This window comes from Tachypleus tridentatus, chromosome 2, assembly GCF_004210375.1.
Source record: "Tachypleus tridentatus isolate NWPU-2018 chromosome 2, ASM421037v1, whole genome shotgun sequence".
Taxonomy (NCBI): Eukaryota; Metazoa; Arthropoda; class Merostomata; order Xiphosura; family Limulidae; genus Tachypleus; species Tachypleus tridentatus.
This window is the reverse complement of record NC_134826.1, coordinates 132,825,672-132,845,874: the sequence shown is the minus strand read 5'-3', so window position 1 is coordinate 132,845,874 and position 20,203 is coordinate 132,825,672. Positions and strand designations below refer to the sequence as shown.

Sequence of the window (20,203 nt, the reverse complement as noted above, 5' to 3'; positions counted from 1 at the left end):
GTGTGACCTTTCAGTCTGTGTTTAGTTTCTCTCTCCAATCACACTCCAAATAGTTAAAAAAAAAATTAAAATCGTAAATGTTTTGTTTATTTTCGATACTTTCAGTGTTTTAATGACGTTTTCCGCAATCCATAAAACCCTAATGACCGAGCAGGTCTGGGGGTTTATAACGTCAAAATTCGGGTTTAGATATATGCGGTTGAAACAGCACAGATGTTTCATCGTATAGCTCTGTGCCAAACAAACTTAAGACTCGAAAGCATTTAATATTTCATATACCAATGAAATATAAAACTATACAGTGTTATATTCTTTTTTTAGTCTTTTTAAAAGCTTACGCCAGAGAGAAAAAAAATCTTCGTCACAGATATAAATGTAATGTTTTTATATCTACTGGCGACCATTCTGATTTTACAATTTCAAATACGATTACAGTAGAAATATATATTAAGAATATTTACGGATATTGAATAGTATAAACAAAATAAATCTGTTTCAGTTGTGGAACCTAAAGTTCTTATTGTTGCTGCGAATAACAATGCTGGCACCATTCTTTTTATATGACAGCAACTGTTGATCTACCATCGAAAAACTAACACTAGTCAGTGAACATGTCAGTAAGTTATACGGTATTCTGTCTTTAATATTTCTTTCAATGACATTATTGCTCAGAATGCTTAACGAACCTATTTATTATAAAGATTATTCTGCATTATTAGGACTAACCTATACAGTTATATGTGGACTCAACTGATAGCTCGATGTGGCTTTGCGCGAAATTCAAAACAAACAAACAATCTTATAGCAAAGCCACATCGAGCTTTGCACACCCTAATTTGGCGGTGTAAGACTAGAGGGAAGGCAGCTAGTCATCACCACCCTCCGCCAACTCTTGGGCTACTCTTTTATAAACGAATAGTGGGATTGACTGTGACATTATAACGCCCACACGGCTGAAAGGGCGAGCATGTTTGGTGCGACCGGGATTGCTATAAGAAAACACAAACAAACTCAGCATTATATCTATATAATTAACTATATTCAGTACTAGGCTGAATTTATTTTGACCTGATGTATAAAGTAAACTTTCTTAGAAGTTAATATTAATAGCATAAATGTGTTGATATTATAATTTCGTTCTCATTAACTAAAAGTTATATACTTTTCGAAGTCAATTACAATATAACATAGAAAATACTTAGTCTGATATCCAATTATTTTGTAAATTACATTACACATATATATATTCCAATAGATTGCGAACTAAAATATAATTTCAATAATTTCAAAGTTGACTCGGAATACCAAAAATTAACAGGGTTTGCGACAGTAACAATATTTAAATAAGAGAAACAAAGAAGCAAAAAACGTGTACAAATATAATTGTGCTATCACAAATCTGCTAGTTTCGCTTGGTGATTTTATGTGCCAAAAAAAAACACAGAAAAATGATTTATGTTCATAAAATTGGATATATAAATTAAAGGAGATTGGAACGTCAAATAATTTTCAATTTTTAATCACACCGAGAACGAGACTACTTTATCTACGAAGACGTCAAGTTTCGTAGACACATATAATGAACTATTTGTTATTTAAAACATAATTTTTAAAGGTAATTTAATGTTGTTACTTTTTGCACATCAATTTTCTACGTTTCAATGAGATTATGTTTTGATATTTCAATATATTTTGTTTTAAATTTACGAATTTGACAATGTATGAACCTATACTCGTAGTATAGTACATTCTCACTTATTAACCCCTTGCTTCAACCACATTCTGCAAGCCTTAGTCATTACTTCTCTATCAAAATAACAGAGGGCGTTCCAGGAATAATATGCATCGAACTTTATATACACGTACCTTTATTTTAAGGTCATTTCATAACGAATTTTGTAATAAAATTATACAAATATAATTCTTTCTGGTATTTACATGATAGAATGAACAATACATATGATAAATTATTGTAAGAAAAAATAATGTGATAAACTCTTGTGACAAAAACATATGTGATCAATTATTTTAACAAAGCAATACACGTGATAAGTTATTGTAACAAATAATACATGTGATAAGTTATTGTAACAAATAATACATGTGATAAGTTATTGTAACAAATAATACATGTGATAAGTTATTGTAACAAACAATACATGTGATAAGTTATTGTATCAAATAATGCATGTGATAAATTGTTGTAACAAACAGCACATATGATAAATTATTGTAACAAACAATGTATGTGAAAAATTATTGTAATAACAAATACATGCGATGAAGTATTGTCACAAAAAATACATGTTATGGTTACTGTAACAAACAATACATGTGATAAATTATTCGAACAAACAATGCATGTGATAAATTGTTGTAACAAACAGCACATATGATAAATTATTGTAACAAACAATGTATGTGAAAAATTATTGTAATAACAAATACATGCGATGAAGTATTGTCACAAAAAATACATGTTATGGTTACTCTAACAAACAATACATGTGATAAATAATTTTAACAAACGATACATGTGATAAATTGTTGTAACAAACAGCACATATGATAAATTATTGTAACAAACAATGTATGTGAAAAATTATTGTAATAACAAATACATGCGATGAAGTATTGTCACAAAAAATACATGTTATGGTTACTCTAACAAACAATACATGTGATAAATAATTTTAACAAACGATACATATCATAAATTGTTGTAACAAACAACATCTGATAAATTGTTTTAGCCAACAATACACGTGATAAATTTTTGTATCAAACAACATGTGATAAATTGTTATAACAAACAATACATGTGATAACTTATTGTAACAAAAATATATGTGATAAATTGTGTTTAACAAACATAAGATAAACTTTCTAACAAACAATACACGTGAAAAATTATTGGAGCAAAATATACATGGGATAAGTTATCGTAACAAACAACACATGTGATAAATTATTCGAACAAACAATACATGTGATAAATTATTGTAACAAACAACACATGATAACTTGTTTTAACAAACAGTATAAGTGATAAATTGTTGTAACAAACAATACATATGATAAGTTATTGTAACAAAAATACATGTGATAAATTATTGTAACAAACAATACACGTGAGAAGTTATTGTAACAAACATAAGATAAGCTTTGTAACAAAGAATGCATGCAGTAAATTATTGTAACAAACAATACATGTAATAAATTATTCTAACAAACAACACATGTGATATATTGTAACAAAGTATACATATGATAAATTGATGTAAGAAAGAACACGTGATAATTAAAAAAAACGTCATATATTATTGTGATAAGCAATATATGTGATAAAATTTTGTAAGAAACAACACATGTGATAAATTATTTTAACAAACAATGTATGTGATAAATTATTGTTACAAACAATACATGGGGTAAATTGTTGTAACAAATAACATGTTATAAATTGGTGTAACAGACAATATATGTGTAACTTATTGTAACAAAAAATATATGTGATATGTCATCGTAAGAGATATATATGTGATAAATTATTGTAACAAACACGTGATAATTTATTCTAGCAAGCAATACATGTGATAAAGTATTATAAGAAAGAACATACGCCACAAATTATTTTAACAAACAATACATGCGATAAGTTATTGTAAAAAACAAGACCAAACAATTTATGCAATACAAACTATTTAGTCATATATTATTTTAACAACAAAATAACACTATGTAACAAAATTTTTACTTTTTTTTTGTTCCTGGGCAGAAGTGCTATTTCCCAATTGCTTATGTCTAAAGTAAATGGAAAAAGACCTATTTTTCTCTTCAAATTTTGCTTTTGTGACCTGGGTAGTGAAATTTACAAATTTACCCACTTTCCAGAACATTCCAGGTAGATTCAGTGCTGAGCAGCTGACAGAGAAATTTCTCGAACTTACAAGAATTTTCAAGAACTTTCTAGAATGTTGTAGAGCTTACAAAAAATTTCTAGTATGTTGTAGAATTTACGAGAATTTTCAAGAATCTTTTAGAATTTTCTGAACTTTCCGTAGTAATATATATATATACAGGGGTTCAACACTCACCATTTCAGCTTAGTTCTAGCTGTCTAAGTGACACATATACGTATCTGATTTTATCAGAGATGACATCAAAAAGCTGCAAGCATTTTCCAAACGCATTCTGCTATGTATGTGGCCAATTTATCAAGACAAGAGCAAAAAGTACTCTGTGACAGCATCTGCTAAAATGTGTGAAGACATATTTTGGCATACCTGTCAGAGGTCAAGACAAACCCTGAGCACCTCATTTTATCTGTGACCACTGCAAAGAAAACTCTAAAAGGTAAGACGGACAATTATTGCTTGCTTAAATAGTAAGATTTTATATTATACAAATTTTAGACCTTTTAAAATTTAAATATCGTTTACTTTTTAAAAATGTCCAATTGTATAGAAAAATATCACATATAAAATATTTTGCATGAACCTCTTACACATTAGTTGTTGATGAAATAAATTTATTCTTCATAATAATTTTATTTTGCTTTTTTGTAGGATGGTACAGAGGGGAAAAGAGAGCCATGAAGTTCGCTATTCCAAGAATTTGACGTTAACCCACTGACCATTCAAGCAATTGCTACTTCTACAAGGTGGACCCTTACAAATGTCGGGCTGGCAAGAATGCAATTGCTGTCATGTATCCGGACCTTCCATCATCCACCGCCCATGCTCCACACCCCCTTGAGCTCTCTGCACCCACTCCGCCAGAGAGAAAGCAGCCATCCTCAGAAGAGAGCAGCAAATCCGAAGAGGAGGTAGACGTTGAAGATCCAAATTACAATTTCAGAGGTGCAGCTGGTGAGAGAAACCCATACTACCACAACTAAAGAGACCTAAATGACATGATCAGAGATCTTGGTCTAACAAAGACGAATGCCGAGCTTTTGACATGTAGGTTCAAGGAGTGGGATTTGTTAGATGAAAGTCGCAACTCAGAGGAAGCGGCACTGACATTTTTCAAGCTTCTTTACTCGTCAAGATGTGCTCTGCTTCTGCCACAATGTATCCGGTCTGTGCGAGGCAATTGGAATTGCCTGTAACCCGAACGAGTGGCGTCTCTTCATTGATAGCTGATCCAATAGTCTCAGAGCTGTGCTGCTCCACAACGGGAATAAGTATCCGTCTCTTTCCCTGGCTCATTTTGCACCTCAGAGAGCAATACAGCAGCATCAAGTTCTTGCTAGAAACCTTGAAATATGATGAGTATGGCTCTGAGGTTACCGGAGACTTCAAAATTACATTAAAGTCACAAATCTCGAAAAAAACTACTCACTTCTAAACACTTTTGTTCATTTTGTATAAATACATGTAAATATTTATTCATATGTTGTTTTATTTAGACCTTATATAAATGAAAATGTGCGAATTTCCCCGTTTTAAATAGAAAATGGGTTAACTTTTAAATTTCATTATCCAGGTTACACAAGCAAAGTTTGAAGGAAATAATGGCCATTTTCTGTACCTTTACAACGTAAGCAATTAACAAATAACACATACTATCCAGGAACAAAATTTGTGTTACATAGAGTAATAGATGTCATACATTTCTGTAACAAAAATACATCTGATAAATTATTGTAACAAACAATACATGTGATAAATTGTTCTAACAAACAACATGTGATAAATTGTTGCAAGAAAGAATACATGTGATAAGTTACTGTAACAAACAATACATGTGATATATTATTGTAAAAACAATACATGTGATAAGTTATTGTAACAAAGAACACATGTGAGAAGTTATTGTAACAAACATAAGGTAAGCTTTATAACAAACATGTGATAAATTGTTGTAACAAATAATAATTGTGATAAATTATTGTAACATATGTGATAAGTTATTATAACAAACATATGATAAGGTATTCTAACAAAGATATGATAAAGTATTGTAACAAAGATATGATAAGCTATTCTAACAAAGATATGATAAAGTATTGTAACATACATATGATAAGCTATTCTAACAAAGATATGATAGAGTATTGTAACAAAGATATGAAAAGGTTCTCTAATAAAATACGAGAAGATATTCTAACAAACATTTGATGGGCTAGTGATTTGAGTGTAGGTAACAATACTTCTATAAATAGTGTGTGAAAGTGTAAATACATGATAAATGGATTACAGAGCTGGAAGACCTTCTCGTGCAATCAAACTTCACACTAACCATTTATTAAATATTTTGTAGCAAGCATGCACGTGAAAAACATTTCTAAAAATGAGAAACAACGTTGCACGGTCCATCACATCAATATGTTATTTAAAAAAGTTTAAAACGCACGAGCTTGTGCATGTAGTACAACGAAAAGTACTTAATTACAACGTATTTTAAAATATCTTAATTTAATTATAAAATAAAATTATTTCACTTGTAATACTAACCATTCGAACCACATTGCTTGTAATTCTGGTAAGATACATAACTCTAGTTATGATACTGCTACTTGTAAACCATCAACGTAAAATGTTTTATATTACATGAATTTTTATTTAATTAATTAAAATGAAATAAAAAAAAAGAAATGCCTGATTTCGTTGAAATGTTATATGTGGGTTTCTGAGTTCCATAAACTACATTATACTGTATTGTTATGGTATACTACATTGTACTGTATTGTTATAGTATACTACATTGTACTGTATTGTTATAGTATACTACATTGTACTGTATTGTTATGGTGTACTACATTGTACTGTATTGTTATAGTATACTACATTGTACTGTATTGTTATAGTATACTACATTGTACTGTATTGTTATAGTATACTACATCGTACTGTATTGTTATGGTATACTATATTGTACTGTATTTTACTATTTTATTTTATACAATACTACGCTAAATTATAGTATGTTATACAATACTCTGATAAGCTACACTATCTTTCTCTAATATTGTAATTTTGTTCTGTGTCATCAAACCGATTGAGTGCTAGTAGTTTTGAATACCAGTGTTATTGCAAGGAAATTCTCTGTAGATAAGCATTGTGCTTTATGAGATACTAAATAGATATAATAGAATACATTACTTAGGCACTTTTAACAGCATAAAGTTTGGAGACGGTCTCGGTTGTTAAGCTGTGGTTAATCAAAGGCATTTTTTTCTTTTCGTAATCTTTTTATGTCGATTTCAGCATGCATAAACCTGCATATTATATTATGATGGTAGTTTGGAGCATGTATTAACATACGATTCTCTTCGAAGCAAGAACATTTTACACAAAGTCGCTATTTGGAAACTTCCAAGCAGTTCGAGTTTGTTTGTTTTTTCTATTCTTTTTGTGCTTTTATAATTGACAGAAAACCTATTGACCTGATCAGCTAGTTAATCTCAGTAGCTATGACAACCAGAAGGCACGGGAAACTAGCTTTTGTGTGTGTGAGTCTGTCATATATTTATTCGGTCACTAATGATGAATGGTGCCGCCCGAGAAGAAAGTTACGTTGTCCCCTCGTCTGGAATGGTTAGACCTTGGTGAACCTTTCACGAGCGCGGTGTTAAACGCGTAGCACTGAAGCGGTGCGGGTGAGACGCTCTTTTAACGAGGTCCAGCCTGTAAGTTGAGCGGTAACACAACTGGGTCTTTGTGCGCAAAGGCGCTCCTCACTAAAAAAAAAATGTGCTCAATGAATGACTAAGCCAGCGTGTGGGCCATTGCTGGTTTTTTGGGGGGGCAGTTCAGTTTGGAAATTCGTAAGCAGAGATAAAGTTCAGTATAAGAAAGCGAGTATGTATTAATTCCGGTAATTTGAAGAATAACTTATAAAAAAACCCGGATGATCGGTAGAGACTCTAGGCAGAAATACTTGTGAAGTAGACACAAACATATAACTTATTCTCTAACTAGCACCACGCAACGCCCTTTTACTGTGTTTTCCATGTGAAGTGGATAGTGTAGGATATGATACGTGGATAGTGTAGGATATGATACGTGGATAACGTTCAGTGAATGTCAGAATTTTTTATTAAGTGTTATACTAGTTCGAGAGCAATTCGCTACTTCTCGAAGGTTAAATATACACCAGTGCTGTACATTAAGAACAAGCATATCGTTGTGTGGATTTCTATACACGTTGTGCACACGACTAGATAAATGAAATCACTGTACATGTAAGCGTTGTGTAGTCATGCAAATTTCTACTACAAAAGTCTTTGGAACAGTTTATCCTATTATTACTTCAATATTACATAAAATAATAGTGTAAAGCTTACAAAATATAAACGGTTACCACGTCATGACAGCAAGAGATCAAAAGTTTGTTTGGCTAGCGGCACTGGTTCTGTTACTGACTGTCAAAAGGTTAGTACTGTCCGGGACTAGTGATCCAAGCCTACCTGGCACCTCATTTCACGGTAAGCGAATGTTGAATATTTTGAAGTTAAAGATTAAATACAATATTTGATATTGTTTATACCTGAGTTCTGAACTAGTGTTTTGAAAGTGACTTAAACTATGTACAAATGAGTGTTTTTTTTGTATTTCTGTTTCAGGAAGTAGTCACTGAAAGCTGTATGTTAGAACCTAGTTTGTATAATTATCGATATTTTGGTTTAAGCAGTTCAACGTTAGGAAATACGGTTTGTTTTTTGTTTTTTTGTTTTTGGATTTCGCACAAAGCTACTCGAGGGCTATCTGTGCTAGCCGTCCCTAATTTAGCAGTGTAAGACTAGAGGGAAGGCAGCTAGTCAGCACCACCCACCGCCAACTCTTGGGCTACTCTTTTACCAACGAATAGTAGGATTGACCGTCACGAATGTGTCGCAAGTGGTTTCTTCTGACAGTTCACTTCGTTTACTATGTGTGTTGTCTTCTGCAATAAGTCTACGGACTTAAAACGCTAAAATCCGGAGCTCGATTCCCTGCGTATACAAATAAATACAGTATTGTCTTTTTCTCAAATTGGAACATAAAATATTGTGTAATTTTATGACACCCTGTTTTCTGATATCCCGTACAGTAAGTATTCTGCCTATTTGTTCTGTCAAGTTCTGAATATTTTGTTGTTGTTTTTTTAATTTCGCGCAAAGCTACTCGAGGGCTATCTGCGCTAGCCGTTCCATAATTTAGCAGTGTAAGACTAGAGGGAAGGCAGCTAGTCATCACCACCCACCACCAACTCTTGGGCTACTCTTTTACCAACGAATAGTGGGATTGACCGTCACATTAAAATGAGTAAAGCCTTTAAACAAATATTACAAATATCTGTGAGGAATTCTTTTCTTGTTTGATATATCTTTTGCTGTTTGAGACACATAAAAATAAGCAAAACTAGATTAATTCAGTTCAGTTGAATAAACAATTTCTGTAACGTTTGTTATACAGTTTCGTATTAAATCTCTCCCTATCCGTGAAACGATGAAATATTCAGTATAAAAGTTCATATTATGTCTCTCCCTAGCCATGAAACAATCACTGTAAACTAAGGTATAGAGTTTCTTTATTAAAACTAATTAAATATATTGTTCTTAATCAGAAATATTAAAATGCATTGTTTTATTAGTTGAGCACCGCCAATGTTATTGATATTTGCGGCCTTAAGTAACAAGTCAGTAACATTTCTAGATGTTCGGGCATCTTAAGAGATTAGCTAAGCTAACAAGACGATATTCGAAACATACGTAACTATTCTGTACTCGCGAATTTAGGAAGCACCAGAGACAAAATGTTTAAGTGATCGTAACAACCGAGTTTCGAACTACATCATCTGATGGATTTAAGATAATCGCATAAACACATTTGTTATTAAATCTACAAGAAATAGAATTTCTACTTACAAATTCTGGTAATGACACACTTAAATACGCATATATTTATCACAGTTATGCACCTAATTATATTAAAAGTAAAGCAAAGAATAATCTACTTTTCGTGTTTCTAGTACATATATTTTTTCATTATAAGGTCCAACTTATATTGTTGGTATTATAATACGTGGATTTAGGACTAGCCAAAATCCCATATGCTGGCCAACTTCTTCAAATGTTCTTAAGGTTGCAACGAAAATATGACCGATAACGAGAGTACGCAATTGGTGAATTAATGTATTCTAGTCTCATTAGAATATTTTGTTTCAGGGCACTAGATACCCCTAGTTAGGCAGGTGTATTGAACGAGCTACACTGTATAAATCAAGTTATTTTAGGTTGGTAATTAGCATAGGGTTCTTTGCCAAAATCGTATACAAGGCCTTCAGACATTTCTCTCTGTGCTCCCGGTGACTCGGCAGTACGTCTCAGGGCTTATAACTCTAAAATCTGGGTTCCGATACCCGTGGTGGACACGCCACGAATAGCTCATTTCGCAGATTTGTGCTTTTATTCCAGTAGCCGTTAGGTTCCCCACATCTTCCTGTAGTTGTCTTCGTAAACTAAAAATTATTGTGAAGATCTATCTACTTTAACACTTTATTTTACAGTGTTTTTGTATGAAGTTGATTTGACTTTCTTTTAATTAATAATGTTACACCTCTTCCCATATAGGGCTATATTTAATCAGAAGTTTGACAGGTTTCAGGCTTTTAACATTATATTTTTATTTATATGACAAAAAGCTAAACGAGAGGATTCGTTGTATAAGTAACATAAAAAAAAGTAAAATTCAAAGAGCTTGTTTTTACACGCTTTACCACCTACAAATGTACTTAAAGTTAAGACTCATTTCAATGACTCGAAGTTTACACGCGCGCGTGATGACTGAATTTAACGTTTAACATAGGTCCCTCGCGCGGATACTTGTGTCAGTTTACACGAGTGTTCTTTGTTCTGAAGCGTAAGCTAGTGTAGGCTGACCATTCCTTCCTGTTAGCAGTAGTTCCCGTTAGAAGTATCTCTCTAAATCTTATGCTGGTAACAAAACAGTAGAAGTAAATATTTCATACCCGTCTGTTTGATTTCGTGTATGGCTTGTATTTGTAGTACAGCAACTAGTTCACAAATATCATCGTTTATTCTACAATTGTACTTTAAAGTTGTGTTGTAGTCCTTCATTACCGAACTGTGTGGAAGATAAACGTTCGGAAACGTATGTTAACCTGTACGTCAAGTAACGAATTTTCTATATGCAAAAACGGCTCGTTTGGGCTGAGAAAACACTTTACATAGAAGAGCGAACAACGTTGTGAACCTGACGATGACCGAAGAAGGTCGAAACGTTGTTCGCTCTTCTATGTAAAGTGTTTTCTCAGCCCAAACGAGCCGTTTTTGCATATAAAATTTCTCAACAAGTGGGTTTCTCGTCATCACTGATTAACGAATTTTCTATATTACACCTGAAAGCTAAATACAAGGGAGGCATGAAACACGCTCACCATAAAACACGTTGATGATATAAACATAAGGTAGACGGTTTTGGTTGTTTCTTTGTTTTTAAATTTCGCGCAAAGCTACACGAGGGTTATTTGTGCTAGCCGTCCCTAATTTAGCAGTGTAAGACTAGAGGGAAGGCAGCCAGTCATCACCACTCCCCGCCAATTCTTGGGCTACTCTTTTACCAACGAATAGTGGGATTGATAGTTACATTGTAACGCCCCCATAGCTGAGAGCGAGCATGTTTGGTGTTACGGGAATTCGAGCGCCCTAACCACTTGGCCACGTCGGGCCAGACAGGACGATGAACTTTATTTGATATAGTTTGTTCTTTCTGTTCTTGTATTACTCAAGGACTGCCTGAAGTAGCTGTCCCTCATTTTCAAGTGATAGACAGGAAAGAAGGCAGATAGTCATCGCCACCCATCTCCAACTTTCGGGCTACTCTAACTGAATAGTGGGATTAATTGTAACATTATAATACCTATATAGATGAAAGGGCGAGCATGTTCGGTGATGGGATTCGAACCCGCGACCCTGCAGATTATGAGTCAAGGGCCCTAACCACCAGACCAACCAAACGTTTAATATAGACAGGACTTAGACCGAAAGTTAGCAACAAAGCTGTGATTTATAAAGATGTGCGATACATCACCAGTTCTACAATGATATAATTTAGAAAAGTTACATCGTCAGTTCTACAGTTATATGATTTGGAAACCTTACCTCAGCAGTTAGCGCTACTACAAAAACATGTTGCAGAGATTTTGTACATTATTAACCACATAAAACTCATATAAGTTTCTACACTATCTTGCACGTTCGTGTATTTCTCTTTTTTAAAATGGGCGCAGAAAGAGGAATCAGTGTTCGAAGCTGGTATGGATTTCTTTGTATCAAGTTATAGAGTTTGAAAACAATGGCTGTAGAATGATTGGGTAGAGTTTCACTTTCGTGTGCACTTACAGTCAAGTGTTCTGATGACGTTTTCTGTGACAGATATTGTATCGATCAAACACTTCGCCAACTTATCTGTTTCACACCACAAAGGTTGTTGTTTAGGCAGTTTAATAATATAAATAGCCATAACCAGTGTTGTGTCGTTCCCAATGGGTCAGCGGGACATAAACGGATTTACTTCACTTAAATTTCGGGGCTCAATTCCTCGGAATGATCATAGCTGAGATATGCTACTGTATAGCTTTTCATATAAAATAACACGCACATACACATTAAACTGTGTTTGTCATATTCCAACCGGCCTAGGAATCCTTGTATTGACGAAAGACCTCTTCGGAAAATATATTGTTATATATATTCTCATTTGTTTTTACTCAAACGTTCTTATAATTTGTATATTTCAGTAGTATTCTAAAGCGCAAAATATCTTGTAATATTTGAAATTCGTGGATAAAACTAATATGATCGTTACTTCACTTTTTGAAGATAAAAAAGTGTAAAACGTTGGTTACGTTCTATTAAAAAGGCCCCGGCATGGCCAGATGGTTAAGGCACTCGACTCGTAATCCGAGTGTTGTGAGTTCTAATCCTCGTCACACCAAACATGCTTGCCCTTTTAGCCGTGGGGGCGTTATAATGTTACAGTCAATCCCACTATTCATTGATAAAAGAGTAGCCCAAGAGTTGGCGGTGGGTGGTGATGACTAGCTGTCTTCCTTTTAGTCTTAAACTGCCAAATTAGGGACGGCTTGCGCAGATAGCCCTCGTATAGCTTTGCGCGAAATTCAGAACAAACCAAACCAAACTCTTAAAAAGAACTTATAACAACTGTTACTTTTCAAACCTACAAACAAAAACCCTAATCTTCCTTTACTTTTAATACACCTATAGACCTGTATTGCTGTATGCTTTAAACTTAGCATGCCACCATGAATTCATATCGAATAATCAATTAAAGACTGCAAGAAGACTTTCGTTGAAATAAGTTGTTGACATATGAAGCTGCACAGTTCGATACTTTATTATTACCAAAATATAGATTATACCTCTAGAGTCACAGCATTGAAGTGTTTTGCTCTAGTACCCACCGTTTCGATTGAAGTGTTTTGCTCTAGTACCCACCGTTTCGGTTGAAAAATAAGTCCAGATCATGCGCACTGTTTAATGTGATTTAGCTAACAATCAAGACAGTTCTTTCTTTCCTTTTTTTACAATACATCAAACTGTACCTCCATGGAGCGTGCACTAAATCTTCAACTGTACCTCCGTGAAGCGTGCACTAAATCTTCAACTGTACCTCCGTGAAGCGTGCACTAAATCTTCAACTGTACCTCCGTGAAGCGTGCACTAAATCTTTAACTGTACCTCCATGGAGCGTGCACTAAATCTTCAACTGTATCTCCGTGAAGCGTGCACTAAATCTTCAACTGTATCTCCGTGAAGCGTGCACTAAATCTTCAACTGTACCTCCGTGAAGCGTGCACTAAATCTTCAACTGTACCTCCGTGAAGTGTGCACTAAATCTTCAACTGTACCTCCATGGAGCGTGCACTAAATCTTCAACTGTACCTCCATGGAGCGTGCACTAAATCTTCAACTGTACCTCCATGGAGCGTGCACTAAATCTTCAACTGTACCTCCATGGAGCGTGCACTAAATCTTCAACTGTATCTCCGTGATGCGTGCACTAAATCTTTAACTGTACCTCCGTGAAGCGTGCACTAAATCTTCAACTGTACCTCCGTGAAGCGTGCACTAAATCTTCAACTGTACCTCCGTGAAGTGTGCACTAAATCTTCAACTGTACCTCCGTGAAGCGTGCACTAAATCTTCAACTGTACCTCCGTGAAGCGTGCACTAAATCTTCAACTGTATCTCCGTGGAGCGTGCAGTAAATCTTCAACTGTACCTCCATGGAGCGTGCACTAAATTTTCAACTGTACCTCCGTGAAGCGTGCACTAAATCTTCAACTGTACCTCCGTGAAGCGTGCACTAAATCTTCAACTGTACCTCCATGGAGCGTGCACTAAATCTTCAACTGTATCTCCGTGATGCGTGCACTAAATCTTTAACTGTACCTCCGTGGAGCGTGCAGTAAATCTTCAACTGTACCTCCGTGAAGCGTGCACTAAATCTTCAACTGTACCTCCGTGGAGCGTGCTCTAAATCTTCAACTGTACCTCCGTGAAGCGTGCACTAAATCTTCAACTGTACCTCCGTGAAGCGTGCACTAAATCTTCAACTGTACCTCCGTAAAGCGTGCACTAAATCTTCAACTGTACCTCCATGGAGCGTGCACTAAATCTTCAACTGTACCTCCGTGAAGCGTGCACTAAATCTTCAACTGTACCTCCGTGGAGCGTGCACTAAATCTTCAACTGTACCTCCGAGAAGCGTGCACTAAATCTTCAACTGTACCTCCGTGGAGCGTGCACTAAATCTTCAATGTTAGAAACAAGGACATGAATATACTGATGTAATGAAGGTTGTTACGTCGTATGTTTGATAATTTTATAATTTTTAAAATTTGCTTCACACTACGAGAATTATCAACAGTTTCTGAAGACAATAAATAAATAATATTTAACTTTTAACGAGAAGAAAATTTTGTTTTTCATTATTTTCTTTAGTTGGTTCGAGATACAAAACTTAATGTTGGTAATTTTATGCAAATTCCTCAATGTGATGAGGATACCACGCCCTATTTTCATGTAATTATAATAGATATTTTAGGATAATTGATATGGATATACGAAGGCACCACCTGTACTCGTTCTGCCTATCGTGAGTTCGTTAATTTGTTGGCGATCGAATTTATCTCCAAATTATTATAATTTCTTCTAATGGATTTTTCGCCGGTAATTTTTCCAGAACTTAATGGTGAGAGACAATGAATATTGTATCCAGAAACTCCTGTCTTTCTTTTTGAGTTTCATCCACGTTAATTTAAATCTGGTTCGAATACACCTTTACATAACGTAAGCCTAATGATTATTTTTATTTGAGACTTATTAATCAGTTTTAAATGGAGGCTAAAGACAGTTCATGCCCTTCAGTTTTAGAACATTATAAGTTATAGTTGTATCCTCACTTAAATGCGAAACTTCATTGTCGCCTATTAAAAATGAGAACGTGTGTTTGTGAGATAATGTACCTGGATTAAAATATTTGGAGTCCACATTATTTATTTGCGGTTTGTAAAGAACAAAACAGTGTCTTATAACCATTACGTTTGAAAGATTTTCTTTAAGTTGTACATCCAGAAAGTATTTTTCCTGTTTGTGCACCTTGATTTTGTGTGTTTTGTAGCTATTTAAAAAAATTACTTAAAATTACGTTTCTCTGGAAAGTATTCTAGGCCTCTGCACCTTAGCTTTATGTACTATAACGCTGAAATCCACACCAGTGGAACAATACCAAATTTAAATGGAAACTACTTTTGACATTTTACACGTCCTCTCCCAATCCAGTGTTTGGTATTTTCCGTTTGTGTGGATTTAAACTTTATTTCAAATTATGTTACACGGTTTGCGTAATAGTAGCGGACTCCTTTCCTTCCCCACTACCCCAGTAGCGTTTTGTTTTTTGTTGTTGCTATTTTTGTTTTCGTTACCAACATTTTGAACTTGAGTTTCGTAACATAACTTTCTGTTTCTTTAGCGGATTCACTCTAATACGTTTATTTCACTTTGTTTCAGTTTAATGCATGTAACGTATATGATTAAATGTGTATTGCACAAGTCCTGCCCGTTCTCTAAGTTTGTAGAAGATTCTCAGGAATAAGAATCAACAATATATGGTTTTTGAAAATGCTAGTGTATCTTCGAATATTGTTAAACTTTCAAGAATGTCGCCTTAAAGTTTATAAATCGACACGCCGAGAGACAGTCATAGAATATTGTTGGTCAGCTACATTCAGTATACAAAAAGCCTCGGAAGCTATAATTTTGAATAAACGCTTATTAGTCGGAAAACTACAGATATTTGACCAGAAACTTTTATAGATTTCAAACATTACGGACCGTTCAACTTCAGAGAATTAACTTCGGACTTTAGTATTTCTATGGAGATTAGATATCTGTCTTCTTCTGTGAAAAGTAAGCTTCTAAACCGCGTTGGGCCAAACAAGAACAGAGCCAGCTCCCATTCCCGTCAAATGAAGTGTATGTGTATATTAACATAAAATTAATTCGCTCATCGTGGACCTAGAAAGTCGATAAAATATTCAGTTCCAGACCAAATACAGGACTCAATACTGTTTGTAAGTTTGTAAAACTTTTGCCCATAAATTAGAATTTATTCACTCTTCGTAAATCGTCGATGAAGTTGTGATAATTATTTGTAATAACCGTTAATATAAATTGTAGTGTTGTTTGTACATTAAAATATATTTGTGTTAAAAAAGAAGATTGTGTGTGTTAGTATTGTTGGCAAACATAAGTTTAATACATATCGACATTTGATTAACTTCTAGATTCAAATTTTCGACTATTTGAAATCGTAATATGTAACATAATAAATCGGAGACTCGTCCGAGATAAATTATAATACTTAACGTTATCTCTGTAATATTTATTTACCAATCATATCCTTACGTGGAAACTAAACCAACAAAAGCTAATGAGTTACCGGCTTAGAGGTTATATGTACGAGTTCCACTTCAGAATCGAGGATAATTTTTCTATTATTTCAATTGTATAAATGTATGCCTTCTTTCCTCTAGAATATATATACATATATATGTTCAGATACTTGGTATTCTCGCGTGATCAGAGAAACTGACAGTTCATGAATGTTCACCCCCCTATTATGTTTAATATATATAGGGTCACTTTATTCTATTATGTCACGTAATGTTAATGTTTCGTTTTTGGTTTTAAGATATTAGTTTTAACTTGTATATATGATTGCATTAAACATATATATTTCGAAAACTTGTCCTTGTGACTACACTTTCCGTTTCTACACAGAGTTGGGTTTTGAAAACTTACCTGAACAACATTTAGTATTTCAGAAGTTAACTTGAATTCACTAGTCGTATTAAAAGTCTGCCTTTGTGATATGCATACATATCATACTTGCATTTTTTACCTGCTTTAGTCATATATAAATTTTAAAATACTTTCGCTTACTTAGTTTCTGTGTTACATTACCATATTACCCCGCTCTCGCTGTTTCGTTTCTTTGTTCTCCACGGAAGGTGTTACCCGTTCTGTCCACGAGCTCCACCCTGTAGCTCAGCGGTAAGTCTAATGACTTATCATGCTCAGAACTGGGTTTCAATAGCCGTTGTGAATACAGCACAAATAGCCATTATGTAATTTGTACTAATGGTGTGATGACTTTGTTATATGTAACTTTTACTTTGTTCAGTAACACTGCTGTATTTGACTCTGATTTCAGCTAATAATATTTATTTATATTTTACTCGGTCTAGTGATGCTACCATATTTAACTTCGTCTAATAACATCTGTTGTACCTAGCGCTAATGTCGTCTAACAACGATGTTGTACCACACTCTAAACTCGACTAACAACACTGTTGTAGTTAACTCTAAGCTCGTCTAACAATAGTGCTGTATTTGACACTAAGTTCGTCTAACAACGCTGTTGTATTTGTGGTTTGCTAGTGTAAAACAAGCTTCTCTTGTATTTCCATTAGAAATATCTCCTAGTATCTCACACCGCTAGGATACCTAATTAGAAAAAGAAAGAAAGAAAAGTTAATGTTATTATAAACTATTATTCGATGTCTTTAAACAAAAACCTGAAGTCTTATTTTATTTCTAGCTCTGTTTTTAGAACATAGATGGTGTTGATTGAGGGTTATAGAAATTGATATATGTTACAAAAAGACAGTTTTCATTATTTCATTTCCTCGAACAGCCGCCACGCTGTTACAGGCAGACGGTTGTTATTACACTCCACATGTCCAAGAACCGTAAGGAATCATGTTCTTGTTAGAAGAAAAAGGCAGGTCCTCGTGAGGCCCGTGATTTACGACAAAAACTCAGACCGCCTATGTACTTTTTCAATACAGCGTTCGTCAGAATTCACCTGGTTTGGTTCAAAGAATGAAATAGCGCTAACTCAGTTATATTTATTACAAACTGACGGTATTACGCAACGCTCATATTGTAAAGTTTACTATTCAAAACTTACCGAAACATTTGCTTATAAATATTATAACCAAACAGGGGCAAATTATCAGTCATCTATTTTCAGGACCTCTCCGGATCGGACACTGTCGAGTGGTTAGTGTGCCTAGACTTTAAATCCCAGAATTCGTGGTTGTCGATCCGTTGACGCAGTAACGCAATCCATACTTCCTACTGGTTGTAATAATATAGTCCATAAAATAATACCGGATGCAATATAATGGCATATACTAATGATTCTGTGACACCTCTGAGGTTCTAGTTTCACATGCGCAAGCGCAGAAAGTTCATGGTTACCTTTGCAGTGTTTATGCTGTAGTAATTCAGAACTAATAAGTGTGGAGTCAAAATATTTAAATGGTATGCTAGTTGAGCCACAGAAAACGTCAAGGCACAGTTAAGCCTCGCTTAAACTCCAGAGCAGATCATATAGATCAGGGGTTCCCAAACTTTTTAGACCAGACCTGTGTAGCTTCACATCAGAAAGAAAAAATATAAACAATCGGTCACTAGCACTAGATAAAGTTTACTTCAAGCTTTTAGAATATAAATTTATTAAAAATATCAAAATTTAAAGAAAAATTTTTACTTCTACTCGTTCAAACTTTCTGCTTGCAAAATTTATATCAGTAAAAGTACAGTGTACTTATTTATTAGTGGCTCGGATGGACTGGATTTTGTTCACAAAGTAGTTCAATATTCGGAGTTATGGTTGTTACCTGTAAGCGCAAATCATCTTCAATACTTAGCCTGTTTCTAAATTTGGTCTTTGTAGTTATATACAGTGAAAATGTTTGCTCACAAAGATATGTTGTTGGAAAATGTATCAAAATTTTCAAAGCCCTGTTACTTATTTCAGGGTAATCCATCACCATTTGAATCTAAAACTGTAATTTCCTCCTGCTGAAATTTTGTTTTTAGAGTGTAATCAGTTGAAATTTCTATAAGCTGTTCTTTTTCTTTCAAAGGTAAATCGTTGGTATTTGCAAAGTCAACAAAGGGAATTTGAATCCACAGTAATTTTTTCTAAATGAGAAGGGAAGTACTCCCCAGTAGTTATACACAAATCAGATATGTGCTGCAAGACTGAAACTTTTGCATCTTCACTTAAGGAAATTTCTTTCATTAGTAAAAAACCACTGAGATTTTCGAAGTAATCAAGTTCTTCCATAAATATACATTCACCCCAAAGTTTTAGCTTACGTTGAAACGCGTCCATTTTACTCTGAGCTTTATAGTACGTTACCCTGGTACCCTGCATTGTAGCATTTACTTAATTTAGATAGGCAAATACGTCCGAAAGGTAAACCACTTTCTGTATCCAGCATTTGTCCCTTAATTTTTATGGAAATTCAAAATGGCATTCAGATAAAAAGCAACCTATCTCCTCACGCAGTTCGTAAAATCGAGCAAGCACTTTTCCCCGAGAAAGCTATCGGACTCCAGTATGAAGCAACAAATTTTTATGTAAACTTCTCATATCTTCACATCGAGTGGTCTTGATTTTATAAAATTAACTATTATGACATCATCCAGTACCTCTTTTCGAACATTGCAAATCAAATAAACGTAACCATAAAAAACACCCAAATACTAAATAAAGAAGCAAACATAAACAAACACAAAATAAAAGAAGCCTTACTTATACAAAAACTCAAGTCCAAAATAAACCAATGCAAAGGAACACCTTTATACCTA

The 20,203-nt window shown here is 34.2% G+C and overlaps 1 pseudogene across 1 annotated transcript in view; it reads left to right on the top strand.

Moving 5' to 3' along the window:
• Positions 1 to 7,570: 7,570 nt before the first annotated feature.
• Positions 7,571 to 20,203, top strand: part of LOC143245140 (inactive tyrosine-protein kinase transmembrane receptor ROR1-like) — a 74,521-nt pseudogene continuing 61,888 nt past the window's right edge. Inside the window, exon 1 of the transcript XR_013025483.1 lies at positions 7,571 to 8,434. The product of XR_013025483.1 is annotated as an inactive tyrosine-protein kinase transmembrane receptor ROR1-like (transcript). The remainder of the gene's footprint in view (positions 8,435 to 20,203) is intronic.